This window comes from Bemisia tabaci, chromosome 3 (genome assembly GCF_918797505.1).
Source record: "Bemisia tabaci chromosome 3, PGI_BMITA_v3".
NCBI classification, from domain to species: domain Eukaryota; kingdom Metazoa; phylum Arthropoda; class Insecta; order Hemiptera; family Aleyrodidae; genus Bemisia; species Bemisia tabaci.
In genome coordinates this window covers 61,958,579-61,982,342 of record NC_092795.1, presented here as the reverse complement: position 1 = coordinate 61,982,342, position 23,764 = coordinate 61,958,579, and the positions used below count along the sequence as shown (strand labels likewise).

The 23,764-nt window shown below is 43.4% G+C and overlaps 1 protein-coding gene across 3 annotated transcripts in view; it reads right to left on the bottom strand.

Annotated features, from left to right (window-relative positions):
* The window catches only part of LOC109033975 (uncharacterized), a 56,091-nt gene extending 38,434 nt beyond the window's left edge, over positions 1–17,657 (bottom strand). For 2 of the 3 annotated variants that reach the window (XM_019046863.2, XM_019046865.2), the window contains exon 1: positions 8,890–9,131. The gene's annotated coding sequence lies outside the window, so the exon portion shown is untranslated. Of the gene's footprint in view, positions 1–8,889; positions 9,132–16,499 lie in introns of those variants that run through there. The other variant, XM_019046864.2, reaches the window with a different exon arrangement.
* Positions 17,658–23,764: the final 6,107 nt, after the last annotated feature.

Here is a 23,764-nt window from a genome sequence, read left to right as displayed (position 1 = left end):
TAAAACTTGCTCCTAATTTAAAAATCTGAATAACAATTTTTCGCACTTCTCAGCTCAAAAATGCGTAAATTTCTTACGCAGATTATGAAGTTACGAGTGAATTTCTGTCTTTTGCGATTTGCTGATTGTGATTTTTAAACCATTTTCCAGCAGAGATGAGTCCTCTCCGTCTGCTTAAGCAAAAGTTTTTGAGAGCCCACAGGTGGAAAACAGGTGAATAAATTATGATATGTGCATTCGTGTGGTATAGATTATGAAAACCACCATATTTTTTGAAGGGGGTAAAGGCTTGGAATAGGGACAGATCGTACTATTGCTTACTATTAATCTTTAAAAATTATTAATCAAAATTAAATTTTGTAACATTTAAGACTAGCCAATTTGGACGAACTTTATGCCAAGTGACGAGAAATTTGCTCCGAATTAATTATAGTACCAAGCAGCACGGCAAGCAAAAGTTAATCTTTCGGTCAACATTATTCGCCTAACTTTATCCGTTAATTTTCAATTTTTTACATAATGTTGGTGTTTCAAGGAGATGAGGATGAGAGGTCCATTGAAAAAGTAAAAATAATTGCTATTTTTCAAATTCTCCCTCTATAGTCTGGAATAAATCAGAATATCGTAAACATTCTCCTAATAATACTTGGGTTGACTTTTCTACTCTTGCGTTCAAGTCTCCTGACCAAAAATAATGTAGTACTAGACATGATGTAAATTTAAGCAAAACGGAAAAAGTTTTCCCATCAAAATTTCACGCAGAACACGAATCTTAAAACGAAAATTACTGAAAAGAACTTCTAACAAAGATACTAACTTTTTTCAATGCATGAACTCAAACTTCCCAATCCAGAAACAATACTCAACACTTAAGTCGAATCGTACAATAAACTTTTGTTTTTTAAAAAAAAAACTGGGGTTGCAACTTCATCTTTTTTCTTACTTGTCATGAGGTGAGTTTTGTGCAAATGTTGATCCGTGCGAATACAGCGTAATCCTAAATACCCTCAACTTTTTATTCGCTCGTGTTTTACAGGTTAAATTCCAAACATAGTCGCTCATATTCTCGCTCAATTTTTTTTTCTTTTTTGAAGGAAGGAATTTTATTTAAATATAACGTAACCACTACAAGTATTTTCTTGTATCCATCCACATGGTTTAAAACTAAAATTAAACAAAGTGTATTAAATTTACAGGGTAACGTTGGACAATACAATGATTATCTTCGCTCAAATCGGCCTTATATTTTAGACTGGAGCCCAATCTAAGGTTCCGTTCTTTCCCAAATCGATCTCTGTATAATATTTCTCAAAACGCATTTTTCTCATCGAAAAATTCTATAGCCTAAATCAGCCTTTATCTCACGGAAAAAAATGAAATCGCTGATTTAACAATTTTGTAGTGATAAAAAGTGTCCATGTTACAATGTAGATTTTACGATGAAAAAATGGTAATTTGACAAACCCCCGTGGTTTGGTTAAATCAGCAATCCATTTTTTCCCATGCATTTCCTGCACTATTCGTCTCGGAAAGATGGGTCGTTTTCCCCCACCGTGATTCAATTAGGATCGGGGATGGAATGCAGCTCGGAAGGCGAAAAACGAGCGCTTAAGGGGGCGCTAAAGAGGTTGAGAGGTGAGGATTTGCGGATGATTAATGCAACTCAGTTGTGTTGTGTTGCATTGAGTCTAGCGTGCCCGGCGCGGCGCGAAATGCGAAAATGCTCCCCCCCCTCCAAAAGGGTGCAATGACCAAATGCTCCCCGCGAATCCAAGCACCTCTATTCCACACGCCATTCTATCACCCTGTTCCCTTCTCCCTCCTCTCCCCTATTAAACGGGTGCCCCATAACGAAAGTACGAATAGTAAAAGCCCCCGGAAGTTACCCGTCAACGTAATAATTCAGTCAGTGTCAACAATTGGATGACTGATGCACTAATTAGGGTTCAACAGTGTTGATCGAAACCTCTAATGAGCCACGAATACGGCCATGCTAAGGAAGAACGCCGTAAGAACATTCGGGAGTTGCCAAAATTCCCTTGATAAAACATGTATTTTTGACAACATTATTCATGCATATTTTTCCTTGAAATTTTCACATATTTTAGATTGAATCGCATACAAAATTGTCTGAACATTTTGGAAAATAATATCTGCAATTTTTTCAGCAAATTCGGTTTTTATCGGAGGAAACTTGGCAACGTCTAAAGGCTCATACGGCGTTCTTCCCTAGCACCGCAGAATAGCGGGCAGTTTCTGAGTATCGATCGCTCCGAGTCCGTTTTTTGACCAAGAGAATTTATACTCGTATATTTTTTTTTTTTTTTTTTTTTTTTTTTTTTTTTTAATTTATTTATTTGCAAAATATATACATAATTTACAAATAAGGAGGGGCATCCGCCCTAGGCATTATACTCGTATATTAGTTTTTATATTTTATAAGAAAATTTCTTTTCTTGATTAAAAAGGAAGAAACTCGCGATGATCTCCTATCTGTTGAGTTGAACCCAATTTTGACGTCAACAAGACAGAACTGGAATATATATTGCAATGTGGAACCACTATTTCTGGCTCCTCCATAAAAGCACATATCTGAATGGGGAAAGTAATGGCACATATGTTGTTTCTAAAATGAGCCGGATATAGTGGTTAATCGTCGTTCCCTACACGAAGGAACGTTACTCCGTTCCAAGGTTGCTCAACTGATTCCTAAAATTACATTTTTTACACAAATATACCTGAGCCATTTTTTTCAAACTTTGCCTGATTTTTTAATGAGATCGGAGGAGAAAACAATTTTCCGATAAATATTTCTTACAATTTTAACAATTATTTATAGCAATTTTTTGCAATTTTCCTTTGGAGATGCCCAAAATTCTCCTGACAAAAATACAAATTGCAAGGAAAAATTTGGCAACATCAAAATTTGGTTACGTTCACTCTTGGGGGGGGGGGGGGGGTGGTATCATGCGGGCAACAGCGCGAAACGCGCACTGGCGCCTACAAACCTAAGGGGATACTTCACGCATTGCGTAATGCTTGAAGTATCCCCTTAGGTTTGTAGGCGCCAGAGCCCGTTGCGTGCTGGCCGGCCGCCTGCCGCTGCGCCGCGCCGCACAGTGCGATGGATGATGCGGACAAAAATCAGTAAAAGACACTTAACTTTAAATAATGAAGATAGCAGCATCGACATAGGAAAACCCTTTGGCATCTTCAAAGAAAAACACTCGAGGAATAAGAAAATATTATGAATTAGGATTTTTGAGAATATTTTGAAAACAGTTCATCTGAAGTTGGCGACCTCGAATTAGCCCAATGTTAACAATGTAAAGTCAACGTGAAATACCCAAACTTCAACTTCAAATATCTCTGATAGTCGCAAGAAGTCGCAAGATCATTTTGGTAGAATTGAAGTTGGTGATCAGAGGATTAAGAAAATGTCAACCACCCGGAGCATTTTGCGTTTCAAGCGAGAAATCTTCATTTGAAGTTGACGTCTTTTCCCCGTGCATTTCTTATGGACCGGTGATCCTCGACCCATTTCCCGGCCACTTTCTACCAAAATTTGAAGTAGTTTTTTAGCGAAAAATTTGAAAATGAACCATCATTGTGAGTCAGAGATATCTTTAAGATGACTAACTCCAGAAAAATATTCGAGTTGTTAATTTTTGATTCTTGTCCACAGAGGGCCGCACTGTGCGGCGTGAAGAATACTCCGTTTATGACAGATATAATATCGTCACAATGATGCCGCCGTCGCGCCGGGTGCCGGGTGTCTGGCCAATGGGCGTAGAGCAGGGGCATCCGCCCAGGGTGACGTCATAATCGTCTCCTTAACGCCCTCGCGCCTTTCCGCGGTGCTGACCGGGTTATCTTCCTCGGGTCTGGTAATTACTTTTGGCGGCCGGCTCAGCCCGGTCCCGGTGGCGGTGGTCGACTCGACGATCTAACATTTCCTCCGTCGCCGGAAAATCTTCGCTTTAATGGACTCGCCCGTTTATGACTATTTCCCGCCTCCCGTATTTGCGTAATAATGTAATTAGCTACGTTTCTCAGTCAAAAACGCAGTCTTTGGAAAATCATCGCGAAATATTCTTGACACAGGAGTGGACGGTGGAAGGGGAGGTTTTGTCCCTCCGCTCTCTTAATGGTAGATTGCAATCAGGCTTGCCGCACAATTTGGAAAAATTCCCTGATGCCTTTTGATGAATTTCCCTGACAACTGAAAAAATGCCAGCTTGTTAAAATGATATAGTTATAAATAGTTTTCAGGCAACATTTGTTGTTAGAGACGTCAAACCCACTTGAGAAAGCAAATAAAAATGACTAAACGATTTTTCCGTAACTTTTTCGTCATTTTCCCTGGCATTTCCAAGTTTTCCTTGAATTTTTAAAATTCCCTGATATTTCCCGGTTTTTCCGGTACTCTCTGACTGAGGCGACCCTGTTAAATATTCAAATTGAAAAAAATTTAAGTTACCGGAGTAAAAGTTCTGATGTAGGTAAGGTGCCATCTCTAAATTACGTAACGCATTTTTTCAGCGTTTTTAACCCCCCTTCCCCCCTGTAACGTTTCTGTGACGTGGGACCCTGTCCTTTAACACGTTGAAACCAAATGGTGTAACACCCTCTTCGATCCCGGCCCCCCTAGATCGTTGCGTAATCTAGCGACGGCCTCTAAAATATTTTATGCCTGAATTTATAGAAAATTGTGGTATGTAAATCTTTTTTCGCGTTGTTACTCATTTTGATGCGAGGGAAGTAGAAATCTTCCACTAGTTTCCTAGAGTCAGGCAAAAAATGTCACTTTTGAGGGCTCACAATCAGTAACATTTACTTTAAGCTCTCTTACCCTCTATATTTTTATTTTTTGTCGCAGTTTTTTCGACCTACCTTTTGGGTCGATTTTCATGTAAAAAAGTCATGGTAAATTCACCCACAGGTACTAACAGCAAAACTCGAAATTTTAAAAGGAACACATCAAAACTTGAAATTTTATAATGACCGCATCAAAACTCGAAATTTTAAGATGAATATCTTTACATACTCTTTAAAAATATATGAAAAAGAACAAAGTTTAAGGGAAAATTTTTGTTTTTCTCCTAGGTCACTCTCAGTTCGCTTGGTAATGCCGAAACTCTCCGCTCGGCAGCTCTAAAAATCGAAATTTCGCCGTTTTTTAACGTATAATGAATTTTTTGAGCAACCTATAATGGTAGTAAAAATCCGAAAATTTGTGGAAAGCAAGTCCATACCATCAATATGGAAGGGCAAATGTCAGAAAACTCCTACGTCTTTTATTTTCTGCCAAGCTATGCCCATAATGGTGGAAAACTTGTCAAAAATAGCTCAATTTTGACCGTTTTTTCGCGTTCGAAAATTTATTGGACACCCTGTAATGACAATGAAGGTCCGAAAATTTGTGGAAAGTAAGTTCATACCATCTGTATGAAATAAAAAATTTTACTTGGTTCATACGTCTTATATTCTTCGTCCTGCGATACCCGAAATGGCAGCGAAAACGTCAAAAATACTTCAAATTGGCCGTTTTTTGATAATTTTTTGGAACACCTTGTAGTGGCAGTTAAAACACCCACATCGACCGAAATAAAATTACGCGCGCAATTCAGCAAGTTAACCATTTTGAAATCCCTGTAACTGACGAGTTGGAGCCTCCGACTCGGAGGTAGAGGAAAACGTGGTGTTCATCAACGCGGTGAATGACATTATCATTAATCTGACATATTTTTACGAAAATAACATCAGCGTTAAGTTGCCACGTATAATTTTGCGTTGGGGTAAACGATATTATTTTCAGCAAATTTACAAGAAGCAATCAGCGAACACGATTCTATGACACGCGCACCTGACCCATTGGCGTAGATTAGTGTTGACATATCCTGTTGGCAAAACTGCTAAACCTTGAAAGCGCTTGATTTAACCCATATTTCTGTTTAATATGCATATAACCGTAACCTCCTTCCTTTTTCCGGGGGTAAGACTCAGACCCAGTGGCAGGAGACGGGGGCAGACGGATAGGGAGGGGGCGTTTGTGCGCAGTTAATGATTCATTTTCGTGACACTCGTCGGAAGCTAAGAAGTCCCTGGGTTCATAAAAGCGCGGCCAAATATTTGAGAGGCTCTGACCGAAGACGATTATGAAGGAACAAATTAGGGACTCGAAAGGAGTTAACCTACTTTCAGTCACGAATACGGCTCTTCGAGAGAGCCGCCATGACATGGATGACAGTTTTAGACATTTTGAATTGTTGAGACTTGAGAATTGTTAGGAAGTCAGGTATTGGAAAGAGTGAAAATGTAGTCTATTCTTAACAAAGGATTATGGGGTTATTTTTTAGACATCATTCGTGTCAAAGGCGCTCCGGAAGATGGACCATAACCTCTCCCTCCATTGTAAGTTTGAATTTTGTTTTCAAAAATTCGAAAAATTTTTTTTTCGAAATTCGAAATTGGAGGTCGAAATTTAGGAGTTTAACGTGCGACATTTCCAGATTTGTTCGAATTGGTGATTCAAAAAAAAACATCTCTCAGATTATTTGTATATCCTTCTTATGGAAATTTTAGTCGACTGATTTTTTCTGGTCACTTCCCTTCAATTTCTCTAGATATCATTATGCAAGGAGCCAAATGAATTCCGAAGTACGATGCAGGGCCTCCAAGTAAAAAGACAGCCACACAGTAAGAAAAAGTAACTAACTTTTGCGTTAATATGAGCATGAATGTTCTTTGTGTTGCATTGACCAAATCTTCAGATTGATTGCCAGTCTCTGTTAAAAGCAGGCGCCAACCACCAGGATCACAGCTGAATCATATTGTTGCCGTGCTAAGCAAGAACGCCGTATGAACATTCGAGAGTTGCCAAATTTTCCTTGATGAAACATGTATTTTTGACAACATTCATGCATATTTTTCATTGAAATTTTCAGATATTTTAGATTAAATTGCGTGCAAAATTGTCTGAAATTTTTGAAAAATAATATCCGCAAAATTTCCCAGTTAATTTGGTTTCTATCGGAGGAAACTTGGCAACGTCTGAAGGCTCATACGGCGTTCTTCCTTAGCATGGCAGATTGGTGCTGGTCCAATGCGCTAGCCACTCGCAAAAGGCAACAACATAAACAGGAGTGCATTAGTTTAGCAGGATACTCTCTTAATCTCCAGATATCCCAGAGTAACCAACGGTTCCTGTCTTTTTGGCCGATAATTCTGTGGATCAACCAAGTCCGTTTGGTTGATCTGATCGAGAAAAAAAGTAACTTAAAGTAATCCAAAGAAACCATGAACTTGCATGGAAATTTTGACTGTTTCGGCGCATGAAGCCTTTTTCGAGGCGAAAAAGAGGGAATACTGCTTCCTCGCCATCTGCTCGGTCCAGAAATTGGACAATTGGACGTATTCCTCCCTAATGGGTGATTCCTCCCAATTTGCGGTGAAACTGCAAAAATTCGTAATTCTGTTTGCGACGCGCAAAATCCTAGTCATAATTTATTTTTCAAATTGGAAAAAACTCATCGCACGGACAAAAAACCTCGTGCATGAGACCCGAAGTTTAGGTCATATGGATCTCCGAAGTTTCTGGATCGTGCATCTGAAAACTTGAGGTCCAGCTGCTGAAGTTCAGGCCACATATCTAAAGTATAACTCGGTGATTCGGTTGAAGCTTTTCGAGGCGCAACCGAAGCACCGAAAAAAAATTGAAAACTCCCCTGATTTTTTCTCTTTCAGTGAAACATGTTCTGTGAAAATTGCAAGCGGTAATGTCGATTTGATCTCCTTTGATAACGCGGAAATAAAGTGTTCGGGGTTATCCCCTAAAATTGTGCCGATACCCCAATTTGTTGGATGATATGGACATTTCAATTGATTGTGGTAGTACCGCAGCATTTGGGTTAGTAATACCTAATTTATTAGGATACTACCACACCAGTTACTTGGATCGCATTTAGCAAAAAGGAACCAGCGTGATTACAGTGTTTTCCAAATAGTGCAAATTCCTTCTTTTTTTTCTTTCAAAAATACTAAATATGGGCACTGCATTAAAATTAACACAATTATTTCCCTTCAAAAGTAACAATTTGGTGTAATGCAAAAACTATTTGCTATTTTGGGAGATATTTCAGATAATTATGAGGAAGCAACATTTTAACAACACTGTAATTTGCGCTGGTTCCTTTTTTTTCTAAATGCGATCCAATTGCGGTACTACCATGATTTATTGGATCGCATTTAGGAAAAAGGAACAGCGCGATTGCAGTGTTGTGGAATGTTGCTTCTCCATAATTGGACTACATTTTGCAAAAAGGAACCACTATTTCTGGCTCATTTTAGAAACAACATATATGCCATTGGTTTTCCTATGCAGAAAGGTGCTTTTACAGAAGAGCCTGAGATAGTGGTTCCTTATTGCAAAATGTAATCCAATTATCTAAAAAATCTCCCAGAAGAGCATATACTTTTTACTTTCCACCAAAAAAAATTGTCAATTTAAAGGAGTGTAATTGTGTAAATTTTAATACTGTACAAATATTGAGTATTTTTAAAAGTAAAGAAGAAGTTGCACGATTTTTTAATCGCGCTGGTTCCATTTTGTCAAATGCGATCCAATAGGAAATGTCCATAACATCCAATAACCCCTACCTCTTTTTTCCGTCTAAACAAAAACGGGCGAGAAGATTTTGAAACACTGCAGAAAAGACTCGCGGTTTTGCACTTTCACCATCGGTGCCCCATATTTCTCCAGTAAGCTTCTGAACTTGCGGGGTTCGACGTGTTTAAAATTTGCGCATGCTCCTTATCGCGTAAAATCCAAACTCCGTGCGAGAGGAGCTTCTTAGTGCGGGAGGTGGCGTGTGCTGGTGGGGTACTTACATCCAAGAACATGGACTCCATTCGGCGAAGCGACAAGACAGCCGCGTCGAAGAAGGGGGGGGGGGGGGTTCTGGAGGCGGCACTCAACGGCGCGCGGCGGACCCGAAGCGACGGCAACTTAGAACTTGGACGTGGAGTGGACGTAGGGACGTGCGCTGGACGTGGGGACGACGTGGAGTGGAAACGGGCGATCACGAAAGCAGCGCGCGCGCGGACCGGCTCGCCTCACTCGAACTGACTGAACAAACTCCCAACACTCGGAGTGTAAACACAAATCGCGGGACGATACTCCCCCGCGCGGCGCTGCCGGACGGGCCCCGGAAAAGCGGCGCATTTCCACGGCCCCGGATGAGGGTGACCCGTGAAAAGCGCGGCAAACTTAGAGAATCCCAAGGTCAGGGTAAAACGGAAGTCGTCATTGGCGTAACGGAGTCTCGCTGGGCCTCCCCCGGAAAAATATTTCGGGGGCCCTCTCCCATTCAAAACCACCTCCTCACCCCTCTTCCTTCACCGCATTCCCCGTCCGCTCCCCTGCGAGCTTATTGTTGAATTTGATGGACAAAGCGATAGACAAAGAAGACATAGGGAGTATGAAGCAATCCTACTGGTTTAAAGTGGTGGTTCTTATAAACTGAGGGAGAAAAGGATGGACTAACTGAAGGGTCTCTCGTGGGTTGCCGTTAGTTAGTCTATTACCTATACCTCCAGGGTCCATTGCAACCACCCGCTTCCACCAATAGGATCCCTCGATAGCTTTTTTGTCTTTTTTGTCTATCGCTTTGTCTATCAATTTCAACAATCAGCCAGTTGGCTTCTAGGCGCCAAAACTCTAAGGGGGAGCTCAAGGCTCAAAATCCGAAAAGTGGACAAAAGGAGGAACATTCAGAAAACCCCCGGAGCACAAGATCGGAACCCTCTAGTAAACGATAAGCTAATAACAATCACACGAAAAAACAAAATTCCCTAAAGCTGAGGGCCTTCTAGACACCTGGGTCCCCTGGCATATAGGAAGGTCTACGGAGGGACCCGTAGCACCCCTGTAAAAGGGTGGTCAAACCCTTTTCTCCCGATTCTCATCATTGCGGAGAATTAGAGGCGGTCCGTAAAATACGTAACGTATTGTTGTAATGCTGTTTCCTAAAACTCAAGTCCCTGGAGCGCTGCGCCCCTCTGTAAGGTCTCCTTGAGATCTACAAATGATTACTTTGAGATCACTATAAGTGGTGGCAGAGAGACTTGACATTGGTATTCTGGTGATGATTGGGACTTTCAATTTGTAGAATTGACCTTGTGGAGGGGATGAGCGGAATAGGAGTGGGGAGGAAGTGAGGATTCAATTTAACGTTTTTGTGTGGAAGCTCAACAACCCTCGAAAATTTTTTAGCGTTGGCTATAACCAACCCCTTTCTCACAGCTTTCCAAAGAACCCCAAAAAGCATGTTAAATTAAGCGAGTAGATTATATTTGCTTCACAGAGTGAAAAGAAAAAGTTATCGTCGAGAAAAAATAAATAAAATGGAAAAGTATGCAGTTATTGCTTATTCGCGAAGAGACAGGAATAAATTCAGTGGAAAATGTGTCTCAAAACGCACTGTCGAACACTTCACTACCCCTGTAAAACTACCAGTATGCAGTATCATAGACCTCATCCCCTGAAGCTGGATGTACCCCGCGGATTGCTTCGAAAGGTCTTCCTCCCCAAGATAAGCTTCGACGATCCTCTGTTGTTTTTACTTTTTCCTCGTGAGAAATTGTATGCCATGAACGGAATAATTTCCAAGCACGCCCTTCATGCCCTCATTTAAATCCAGCGGCTTTCAACGTGGATCGTTGTATGGGATGATGAGCGGATGTATGTGGTGGAGCCGGCAACGGTGCCCTGATGGTCGGCGGAACACGGGAAGCCGCTGGAAGGGGCGGGGGCAGTCAGGGAGATGGCCTGGATGCCAGCTATTGCCAGGTGAGGGTGCCCATTGAGTTGTGACCAGGAACCTTGAATTGGAAAGCGCTGACCTCCGCCCCCCGTGCCCTGGAGCCCGGGATTACCGCGGGGGGCTACCGGAGTGAGCGAGCGAGTGAGTGAGTGAGTTGTGAGTTGACACCGGATATGAAATAATTACATTAGGATTGCTCCGTACAGGCCCAGGCTCACTTACGCGTGCTTCCAGTTTCCAGGCCAACTCCAATTGCGAGATCCAGCACTCATTCCTGAGCCATGCAGAATATTTGCTGTTGTATTGACTTGCTCAGTCGAAACACCGAATGTCTATTCGGATCTTGCCAAAACTCGTCAGATAAAATACAAATTTCTCAACATTCGTCAGATCTAACACAAATTTGTCAAAATTCCGTAGATGAAGTACCCTCTCAATCTCGTGAATTTTGTGTTTGTTTGTTGAGGATTTGTCTCTTTATTTAACTTAATACCTGGACTTTTCAAATTTAAAAGAGTATCATCCATTACTTTTCTCAACAATGATTAATATCAATAGAAATGATGAACCTCGTATAAACCTATTTAATGTTCATACTGCGCTTTACCTCAGAGCGGTAGTATGGTAGCAGGAGTTCTTCTAGAGAGAGTTCCGCCACCTAATGCCATTGAACGTCACATTAAGTCGTTGATTGGTGGGGATTGTGGAAGACGCCCAGTGCTACATGGTGCGTTACTGGATGGGTCTAACTTCTGGTTTAAATCCCCAGGCTTCGGCATTCGAAAAGAGGAAACTCGAAACGTTGAAAGCGCATCGTGAGATTTCGCCAAGGTTGCAGATAGTATTTCTCACTACACAAAATCAAAATACCCACGCTCCGTCGCTTTTTATTTATGAATTTTTCCCATATTATACGCTTAATTTTATCGGAAAAATGGATAATCTTACGCTAATTGGACGTATTTCTATCAAACGGAACTAAGCGCCATAGGGGGAAGAGTGTAGAAGAAGGCTTGGATTGGCGGCGGAACCGGGCGTCGGGCTCGTTCCGTCCTATACTCGCAATGCTTTTCCATGGCGCTTAGTTCCGTTTGACAGAACGCGCTATCCGGCATTCTAAATTCCTCAAAAGGAACTCAAATTGGCGCTTAGTTCCGTTTGACAGAAATACGTCCAATTGAGATTAAATGTTTGTTTTTACGAACAGTGGCTGCACTTAGAGGCAGAGTGGGTTGTGTGCGAGTGAGAGAAATCAAATTGTATGTGTATGAAAGCAATAGGTATTCTGAAGTTTGCAGAATTTGACATTGACTCAAGAGGAAAATTCATTTTTGACGGAGCAGGGTATTTACAGTTTAGGGCAGGGTTAAATACATGAGAAGTATCTACCTCTTGATACAGGGAACTTTTACCCAACATGGTAACAGCTTCAGGCAGAGAGAATTGGTTTGATTACGGGAGTGAAATCTCTAATAATCAAGTATTGTATCATCATGGAGGTTGCGCTGCCATAAAAAATGCCTTCAAAACACAAACTCGGCCACCTTAGCGTCACGGACGTCGAAATTATAGTCGTTAGTGATCAAGAGCATGATGTGACTGTCCGAAACTTGGCAGTTCTATGTCCACCATACTAAAAATGAAAGCCCTTTTCACTCAAGCTGTACTTGTTTTGATGGTCAGATTAGAACGAAAAACATTATTACATAATTTTTTAATTTATTAATTTGCAACTTATACTTCACCATAACATTATAATGTGCTCATACATCGTACTTAGTTTCACGTCGATCTGTTTTTTACCAATGAGGCTGAGATAGATCCTAACGTTTCAAACTGGCGATATGCGTTACCTTTAAAATGTATAAAGAGAGATCATTGGGAAGTGTCATTGGGAACTTTAAATTCTCTTTCTTTCTCGAAATTTCTGAAAATATATAAGAAATGTCAGCTAAGATATTAATGAAGGAGCATATTGAAATTTTTCAGTAACCAAATAAAGAACGTGTAGTAGTGCAAATTATCGCGAAATTTACCGGCAAATTATCTCAGAATTTATCAAGAGTTCGACAGTAAGTGATTAGAATAAAATTAATTATAGTTATCGGACGTGGATCATTTACACTTGAACGGGTCAACTATCCCTGGTAAAAATTGGCAGTAGAATCTGTGTTCCAAAATACCGTAGACCCACGGCCGGCTGTAAGATTTCCAATAGCTTCTATAGCCGGCTACACAATTTCTTATAGCCTTTTATAGCCGATGGCGATTAAGCAACTCACAGACAGGCGATAAAGTGTATGCTAAACGTCACTAATTACGGATGCTAGGACTTAGTGAGTTTTTGGACCACTGCTCTCTTTTTGGGCCGTAGTATATTGATTTATTTTGCGAGGAAAGCTCCGTACTTTTGATGAATGCCTGCCATTCCTAATATATTAGAGCGCCTTCAGTTTCGTATGATACTGTGCAATACATCTGGTGTGAAATAGTTGCTTCAAGCGCCGTGGCACGCTATGGAGCGGCAGGCGGGCAGCCAGCGCGAAACGCGCATTGGCGCCCACAAACCTAACGGGGATACTTCACGCGTTGCGCAATGCGTGAAGTATCCTTGTTAGGTTTGTAGGCGCCAGTGCGTCGCCGCTCCGCTTTGTGTTAGGCTCTAATATTTAATCTCGCGGAGTCAGCGTTATTCAACTCATGATTTGGAAATGTTTCCACATCCTGTACTATGCATTATTCTCGTTTTAATTGATGGAAAAAAAATGTATTGAAGGAAAATATAATGTGTGTTTTGTAAATATTAAGGTGGTTCCGTATCAAACTTAATGATTTCCAAAGCACACGAATTTCTACACAATTTCTTATAGCCTTTTATAATCGATGGCGAAAAAGCAACAGCCAGGCGACAAAGTGTGAAGCCCGGCGACAGGAACTATAGCCCGGCTGCATAATTTTTTATCGCTTCGTATAGCCCGGCCGTATGATTTTCTCCGCATTCTACAGCCAGCTACATGATTTTCTGTAGCCTTCTTTAGCCGGCCATAAGAATTCCTATGGTATTTTGAAACGCAACTCTTATCGCCAATTTTTACCAGGGATCATTGGACGCATTTTCTGAGAGTTTATGCAAAAGTGGCCAGGTCGTAAAGTTTTCCAACGTGCATAAAAGTTTCGTGACAGAGCCTTCACTTGTCAAATTATTCAATCAACGACTCTTAATTTTGCCTGAAAGTAACCTTGAAGAACTTCTGACCTTGAGTCTGATAATATCGACATTTTCGTGAGGGTCACAATAATGCTCAAAGGGCCGGCTAACGCAAAACTGAAGGCTGTTAAGGAAACGACACGACACGAAACGAGAAACGACTTGGAGATCCTTCGGGCAATTCTATTTTTGCTGGATTGGAGCGCGAATAATTAATAAGACCTTTGGCCAGTAGGTATTGCCGTGCTAAGGAAAAACGCCGTATGAACCTTCAGACGTTGCCGAGTTTCCGTCGATTAAAACCGAATTTACTGGAAAATTGTGAGTATTTTTCCTCAAGTTTTTCGGTAAATTTTGTTCAGGATTTAAACTAGAATCTGAAAATTTCGAGGAAAAATATGCACAACTTTCCTAAAAAATACATGTTTTATTCGGGGAATTTGACAACTCTCGAATGTTCATGCGGCGTTTTCGCTAAGCACGGCAGAGTAATTGCTCGCTAAACAGACACTTCAACCTGATTCGGACGTCATTGATTGGTTTCAGGGTTGCAGTCTGAAATGAGCTCTATCTTTGCCGTGACTTCGCAAAGAGGAGGGAATTGTTGCTCCTACAATATTCATCGTAGATTTCAGGTTCCACCTACTTTTCTGGTCATAGTTACGATATTATTTCTGAGATGAAAACTCTACCCCAGTAACGGTTACGATGTGATAATACTTGGGTGATCAAAATCATTTCTCACATAGGTAACTTTGTAAGTGCGACCATAGAGAAGTAGGTGAGATCTGATAAGCACACTAATGTAAATGTTTGAAGCATTTCCTCTCAATCGGTTTCTGATGTCATACTTAAGCCCTGATACAATCAATCTGTAAAGAGACTGCGGAAGGACAGGGGTATATTGTCGATGAAACTCTTAAACCGCGTATCTCGTTGGCGATTTTGTAAAATGAACATATTTATGCTAAAAGGAACTATGTGCAAAGGGATTGCTTGTGGCATAGTTCCTTTTAGCATAAACACGTCCAAATGTCCTCTCCTTTTTTATTTTTAAAAAAGGAAAGGAAGAAGGAGAAGTCAACATTATTCCTTGAAGTTTTCACAGCATTTTCTTCGCGCTGAGTACAATAATCGCGGAAATGTTGAGGAGTTGGATTGAGTCGTTTTGCATTCAAAAAACAAAACATGTCAGGAAGTCTGTAGCGTTGCAAACCGAAATACGTGGTTTGGCAGTTCCACCGTCGATATGTATCGTGCGATGCGCGCCGCGTCGCGTCACGCGCCACCGAGACCAAAGTAAGTACGAAAGAAACCGGAGCGCCTTCATCGTTTTGCTTATGCAACAAGGACGACCGAAGAGCACGAATAGTTGCTTCCAGGTGGCACTGAAGGAGTCGCGTCCTCTTTGAATGGCATCACACGTCTGTTTCTAGAGCACATGACATGGATTACATTCTGCAATGAAGAACCACTATCTCTGGCTCTCCCACAAAAGCACATATCTGCATACGGAAACCAATGACATGTATGTTGTTTCTAAAATGAACCAGAAATAGTGGTTTTCTGTTGCAAAATGTAATCCATATTTGACTCGGGTTTTGCTTCGTTCGTGAAAAGACGCTCATTCATGAACACTCTTGGCCATGGTTTGGTAGTCAATGGTTTAGTTGCAATTTGAAGGTTGGCAGCGGCATTTTTATAGTTTTTTTTTTGTGCTAGACGGTTGGCAGCCTTTTTGGACCTTAAGGGCTCCAAATTTGGATCAGCTCTTCGTTGGAACCCCTCTAAGATGCCTACAGCCGGAGGGACCCTCTCCAAAACCTTCTTCAACAGCTCAATGCATCAGCCATTTTCTGCCCGCGCCCGTATACCAGACCAACTGCATCCTTTGGATCCTGTGAAGGAGAAAGGAACTTAGCCACATCAGCTTTTGCCAAATTTAATCGGTCACTTTACTTTTTTACATAAAAACGGCTTCGCAGATTTTTAAGCAAATTTTGGTGGATTCTCTGCATAGTACGAGACAAATTCCTTGAAAGTTTTAAAGGAATCCGCACAAACAGTCACTTGTAAAAAATTAAACCGTCCGGTTAGATTTGGCTACGGCTCACGTGGCGTGGTTCCTTTCTGCTAAACGCGGTCCGATTGAGACACCCTTAATTACATCGTATTCAGCAAAAAGGAACCAAAGCGCGATTATAGTGTTGTGAAAATGATGATTATTAATAATTTTCTATAAAATCACTCAGAATAGCAATTATTTTCTGCTTCCCACCGAAAAAATTGTTAATTTTAAAGGAAAATAAGTGTGCATATTTTAATACTGTGCATAATGTATTTTGTGTATTTTTAATAGGAAAGAAGAAGTCGCACGATTTTGAAAACACCGTATTCGCGTTGGTTCCTTTTTGCTGAATTTTTTTTCCTTTCTTTTTTTTTTTTTTTTGATTCAAATTTTGACTTACCAACGGATGAAGAAGAGGTAGTGCGCGATCGTACAGCTTCAGGGCGCTGAGCTTTATTTCTCAGGGAGGAGGAGGGGGGGGGGGCGCACCACTCACTCGCGATGCGGAACGAAAAGGGGGCTGCGTTGCGGGAACGACATCCCTCGGGGCTGGTCAGTCGCGTGGCGCGTCAGACGGAGGAGAAGCCAAAAGTCAGCGCGAACCCCGCTCCAGCGTTTGACTGCCCGGTTAAGTACTTTCCCGACCGCGGCCGCCAACCCGTTCGCGCCACCCTTTCGCCGCACACCCGGTCAACATCACAAAACCCCCAAATTCAAATTTGAACGTATCTCTGCCCAACGGGACTATACCTCGACGAGTGGGAAAGATGGGGTTCGCTCTAGAGAGCTGCATATGATACAATGTTTAAATGGACGTATTTCTGCCAAACGGAACTATGAGCATTGAGACGTGAGCCCTGAGGCCCATAAGAATACATGCATTACAGGGCTCACGGCATAATGCACATAGTTCCGTCTGGTAGAAATACGTCCAAATCGTCGTGATTCCCTTTGGAGAAATGAAAAAGCGGGATTTTATACTCTGTCAAACGGAAGTATGCGCCAACTAAATGCGGCACTCATGAGCCATGGGCATGGGAAAAGAGCGTTGTGGATAGGGCTCGTGAGTTGATGCCGACCAAGAGCGACAACGGAGACGGCTTCGTTGCCGCTGACGTCACTGACGCTTTATAGTTCCCATTTATTCACTGAAGAAAAAATGTTACGGGCTATATACGGGCGTTGCGGGCTCAGAGGCCGAAACTTCCGGATGCTGGAGCCGTAGCTTTGATTGCTGCGGGTGTTACGCCCGGAAGTTTCAGCCTCTGAGCCCGGAGCACGGCCTCCATGGTCGGAGGTTTTTTTTCAGTGTTCTTACGGTCCTCGACTGGTTCCGTTTGGCAGAAATACGTCCATTTGGATGACTTTTCTTCAATTAAAGGATCATTTTTAGGAAAAAGATGAATGTGTCTCCTCGAAATTTTCAGATACTTTAGAGTAGATTTCAAACGAAATGTTCGGAAACATTGGGAAAATGTATTTACGCAAGTCTCCCATAAAATGTGTATTTTCTCACAGGAAATCTGGCAACGCAGGGCTCATACGATGAGTTCCCTTAGTGTGGCAGTTTACACGGAACATAAATTTTATTGTCGGGGGGTGGGGAGGATCAAAGAGGGGTACATCATCAAATACGTCTGCCAGCATAGAAATGCATCCTCTTCCCCTCCCCCCTCCCTAGGAAGGAACTGGGGGCACTTTCCTAGCCCCAAAGGAGGAGGGCCCAATCGAAAAATTTTGGAGGATGCAGAAGCTCTAGTAGCAGTCTTGAGTTGTTATTATAGAGTAATTTATTAAAATAAACTTAGTTCAAAAGAACTCTTTGTGCGATTATCATTATTTTCTCTACCGATAACACAGATCCCTCTTGATCAGTTTTGTTTACATTATTGGTCCAAAAGGAACCCGTGGGAAGCCTGAAACTGATGAACCAATGATTGATCGGCACAGAAATGGCACTACTCTTCCTGCACAGGAACTCTATATTGTGGAGGGCGCGCTTTGGGTCACTGTGCGACAAGAAAAGCGGGAAAGTCCGGTGGATGACATGGTAACGCATTCGCACAACAAAGCTCTGTCCTCCACCCCTCGCCCACATCTTCCGACCATCAGAGCTCACCTTTGACTCATAAGCGCGCAGTTGACCTGCCCGACACTTCGTGGCTTTATTGAAATGCACCCTCCTTGGAATTTTTCTCAAAAGGGGGACTTCACAAGCTCGCACTGCAAGGCAGGGACGCATGTTTATGTATAGTCGGCAATTGTTCAGGGGGACATGACTGCCGTGCTAAGTAAGAATGCTGTAAATCCGTTAAGATTTCCCCTCGTTTTTTGGAACTTAACACTTGATAAAATAAAAACTGTTTTATCCATGCACCTCAAATTTTTCGGTCAAATTCTTGATAGTATTTGCAAAAGAATTCTGTAATAAGATTGTCCCGAGGTATACAAGTTTTTCTGCTGCAATACATTTTTTCCAAAAAATGTAAAATGACGTTTACGGCGTTTTTGCATTGCACGGCAGATGATGAGGCCGCCGCCACATACACGTTGCGTAGTCGCCGGTCTGTTTCGAGCAATCATTGGGGCTTCCAAATCGCACAAATTGCCGTTTGGCATATTGAAGGAGAACTGATCTGGGTGAGCACGAAATGATATGTAGAGTAATGTTTATGCGCTAGTTCAATGTTGCTACCGTAAGAACGGCGCATACTGTAAGCGATCATTAGCAATCCCGAGTTACGCTTATTGCCTATTGGCGCAATGAAGGAGAGCTGGTTAGAGTGATCACGAAACAGTAATATTTCTGAGCTTATGCAGTCCCTGGTAAAAATTGGCAGTAGAATGTGTGTTCCAAAATACTATAGACCTACAACCGGCTGTAAGATTTCCAATAGCTTCTGTAGCCGGCTGTACAATTTCTTATAGCCTTTCATAGCCGATGGCGACTAAGCAACAGCCAGACGATAAAGTTTATGCTAAACGTTACTAAATACGGACACTAGGACTTTGTCAGTTTTTGGACTACCGCTCTCTTTTTGTGCCGTAGTATCTTGATTTATTTTGCGAGGAAAGCTCCGTACTTTTGAAGGACGCCTGCCATTCCTAATATGTTGGAGCGCCTTCAATTTCGTATGATACTGTGCAATACCTCTGGTGTGAAATAATTGCTTTAAGCGCCGGGGCGTGGCACGCGGCGGCGCGACAGGCGAGCAGCCAGCGCTAAACGCGCATTGGCGCCTACAAACCTAACAGGGATACTTCACGCGTTGCGCAATGCGTAAAGTATCCCTGTTAGGTTTGTAGGCGCCAGTGCGTCGCCGCTCCGCTTTGTGTTAGGCTCTAATATTTAATCTCACGGAGTCAGCGTTATTCAACTCATGATTTTGAAATGTTTGCACATCCTGTATGCATTATTCTCGTTTTAATTGATGAAAAAAAATATGTATTAAAGGATAATATAACGTGTGTTTTGTAAATATTAAGGTGGTTCTGTATCAAACTTAATGATTTCCAAAGTACAAGAATTTCTACACTATTTCTTATAGCCTTTTATAATAAATGGCGGAAAAGCAACAGCCAGGCGATAAAGTGTAAAGCCCGCGGCGATAGGCTATAGACTATAGATAGGCGATAGACTATAGATAGGCGATATGCTATGGATAGGCGATAGACTATAGCCCGGCTGCCTAATTTTTTATCCCTTCTTATAGCCCGGCCGTATGATTTTCTCCGCATTCTACAGCTAGCTATATGATTTTCTGTAGCTTTCTTTAGCCGGCTATAACAATTCCTATGGTATTTTGAAACGCAGCTCTTATCGCCAAATTTTACCAGGGTGCCCCTGGGTGGGGTTGGTGTGCTTGGATGCCATGGGGAGGGGGGGAGCCCCTGGTAGTTGGGTACCTTGGGTGTTACGTAGGGTAGCCCCCGGGAGTTGCGGCTTCTTCGATGCCAGGTTGCGCGGCTCCCGGGTGGTTGAGCTTCATGGAAGACAGGTGGCGCAGCCCCCAGGGGATGGGGCCTCTTGGATGTAGGGTGGGGTACACCCCGAAGGTTGGGCTTCTTAAATGTCCGAAGGGGCAGCCCTTGGGTATTATATAACCTAATTCGGGGTAGGGTTGTCCAGGGGGGGGAGGGGATTTGGGCTCCTGGGACGGTAGGTCCAGCGATTTTCTGTCGCTCTCGCACTGGGTGCCCTTCAACGGGGCAACCTAGGGTGCAAACACTTATACGCTTGCCACCTGGGCGATTTTCTGTCTCTCTCGCACTGCAAACGGGACAACCAAGGGTGCAACCACTCTCGGAGGGTCGCGGGGGATCGCGATGCTGCTTTGACGGAAAAACCACCCAAGTCCCGCCTGGCTATTAGCTGTCTCTCTCGCACTTATACGCTTCCTACCTCAGGGATTTTCTATCTCTCTCGCACACTTGAGCGAGTCGCCTGGCTGTTTTCTGTCTCTCTCGCACACAATCGCGTCGTGCAAGGCGATTTTCTATCTCTCTCGCACTTATACGCTTGCCACCTGGGCGATTTTCTGTCTCTCTCGCACTGGAAACGGGAGAACCGATGGTGCAACCACTCTCGGAGGGTCGCGGGGGAACGCGATGCTGCTTTGACGGAAAAACCACCCAAGTCCCGCATGGCTATTTGCTGTCTCTCTCGCAATTATACGCTTCCTACCTCGGGGATTTCCCACCTCTTTCGCACTTATACGCTTGCTACCTGGGCGATTTTCTGTCTCTCTCGCACTGGAAACGGGGCAACCGAGGGTGCAACCACTCCCGGAGGGTCGCGGGGGAACGCAATGCTGCTTTGACGGAAAAACCACCCAAGTCCCGCCTGGCTATTTGCTGTCTCTCTCGCACTTATACGCTTCCTACCTCGGGGATTTTCTATCCCTCTCGCACTTATACGCTTGCTACCTCGGGGATTTTCTATCTCTCTCGCACTTATACGCTTGCTACCTGGGCGATTTTCCGACTCTCACGCACTGCAAACGGGACAACCAAGGGTGCAACCACTCTCGGAGTGTCGCGGGGGATCGCGATGCTGCTTTGACGGAAAAACCACACAAGTCCCGCCTGGCTATTAGCTGTCTCTCTCGCACTTATACGCTTCCTACCTCAGGGATTTTCTATCTCTCTCGCACACTTGAGCGAGCCGCCTGGCTGTTTTCTGTCTCTCTCGCACACAATCGCGTCGTGCAAGGCGATTTTCTATCTCTCTCGCACTTATACGCTTGCTCCCTGGGCGATTTTCTGTCTCTCTCGCACTAGAAACGGGAGAACCGATGGTGCAACCACTCTGGGAGGGTCGCGGGGGAACGCGATGCTGCTTTGACGGAAAAACCACCCAAGTCCCGCCTGGCTATTTGCTGTCTCTCTCGCAATTATACGCTTCCTACCTCGGGGATTTCCTACCTCTTTCGCACTTATACGCTTGCTACCTGGGCGATTTTCTGTCTCTCTCGCACTGGAGACGGGGCAACCGAGGGTGCAACCACTCTTGGAGGGTCGCGGGGGAACGCGATGCTGCTTTGACGGAAAAACCACCCAAGTCCCGCCTGTCTATTTGCTGTCTCTCTCGCACTTGTACGCTTCCTACCTCGGCGATTTTCTGTCTCTCTCGCACTCGACTGGAAACGGGGCAACCTCCCAGGTAGGGAGTGTATAAGTGCGAGAGAGACAGCAAATAGCCAGGCGGGACTAGAGAAAGAAAATCGCCTTGCACGACGCGATTGTGTGCGAGAGAGACAGAAAATAGCCTGGCGGCTCGCTGAAGTGTTCGAGAGAGACAGAAAATCGCCAGGCGGGACTTCGATGGTTTTTCCGTCAAAAGAGCATCGCGTTCCCCCGCGACCCTCCGAGAGTGGTTGCACCATCGGTTGCCCCGTTTCCAGTGCGAGAGAGACAGAAAATTGCCCAGGTAGGAAGCGTATAAGTGCGAGAGAGACAGCAAATAGCCAGGCGGGACTTGGGTGGTTTTTCCGTCAAAGCAGCATCGCGTTCCCCCGCGACCCTCCAAAAGTGGTTGCACCCTCGGTTGCCCCGTTTCCAGTGCGAGAGAGACAGAAAATCGCCCAGGTAGCAAGCGTATAAGTGCGAGAGAGGTAGAAAATCCCCGAGGTATTAAGCGTATTGTGAGGAGACGCCCAATTTTCCCAGACAATTCATCATTTCAGGGGAAAATTGGCAACGTCAGGAGGAGCACCGACTTTAGGAAAAATGCTGATGTCCGCTGGGAAATGCGCATGCGCGCCGCCGGCCGACCCGAGCGTAGGGAGCTGGGCCACTTGCTCCGACGCTCGAGGAAAGCGAGTCTTCGCAACGTGGTCGTCTTATGCACTTGCTAAGGACTCCGGTCTGCAGTTGCATGTCATTGTCGAACCACACCGTCAGACGAACGACTCCGGTTCGTTCTCAACACCGTCTATATTTTTGAGTCTTTTTCTCCCCCTTTTTGCTATTCTTTTCTGTGTCTTGTCGAGCCCTTTCATTTGATAGAATAGCCAACTCAAACAATATACAGAAATTCAGTCAAGGACAGACCTTTTCTCTCTTTATTGACTACGTCTTTCGTTTTTTGGGAGGTCAACGACTGCCCCCCCCCCCCCCCCCAAAGACCCCACTGTTGTGTTGCGTCGTGGTCTGCACGAGATCTCTCTCTATAGAGAGACCACGGGCGACCACTGTCCGACACAACAGTCCCCCCCCCCTGGAGTCCTGTGACGTCAGCTCGAGATATCTCTCTTTAGAGACGTCCCGTCGGCTGACGTCGCGACGCTCCGGGAAACGACCCCCTTTCGACCCTAATCTGGGTCATCGCATGGTTGGAGGCGCCTGTCTTTTCCCCAGGGAGAAGTCGATCAGGTACTCAGTAGGAAAGTACTAGGAATTTCAGACACTGATTCACCAGAAGGGTCGATCATTCAGTCGTTTTGTCTCCACGTATTTTTCCTCAGCAATCTACACCATCGCGTCATCGATCATTAAGTTCTTCGGAGTTTATTCGTGACCAAAAACTATTTTTTTTTTTTTTTTGCTCTATTTTTCACTGGAGCTCAGGAAATTGTATTTTTTTTTCTCAAAAAAAATTTTCGATTTTCTCAAAAAACGATTTTCCTTTTGATTCGTAAAAATTTTTTTTCTTGGAAAATATAGATTTTTTTTTGACATTTAAAATACTCTCACAGAAGAAGTTGCAGAGATGAAGGAACAGAAATTGACTTTTCAATTCGGACAAAAAAGCATCACAGTCACAGCCAAAGAACTCCTGCCTCACATCAAAAAGGAGCTACCAAGCTTGGCATTGCAAGGGAAAAAGAAAATAAATGTACTTACCTCCCTTAAACAAATCAAAACGGAAAAAACCCTGAAGTTTTTACAAGAAGAATTAGGTATCCAATTACCCTCAACAGAAAAACTGCAAGAAATTACATCGATGGAAGAAGTGGGCGACAAACTCGAGGACGGATCATCAAATAACTCCAGCGAAAGCGAAGAAGGAGAAGCAGACGAAAACGCCACAGCGAATATCCATAGATTCAAACACCCAAGCAAACTCACAAAAGAGGAGCTGATTGCAGAATTGAAGAAATTCGGAGTACCGTACGTGTTCGCAAGTACAAAAGACGCAGCTAGGGCACTAGCAAGAATACAAGA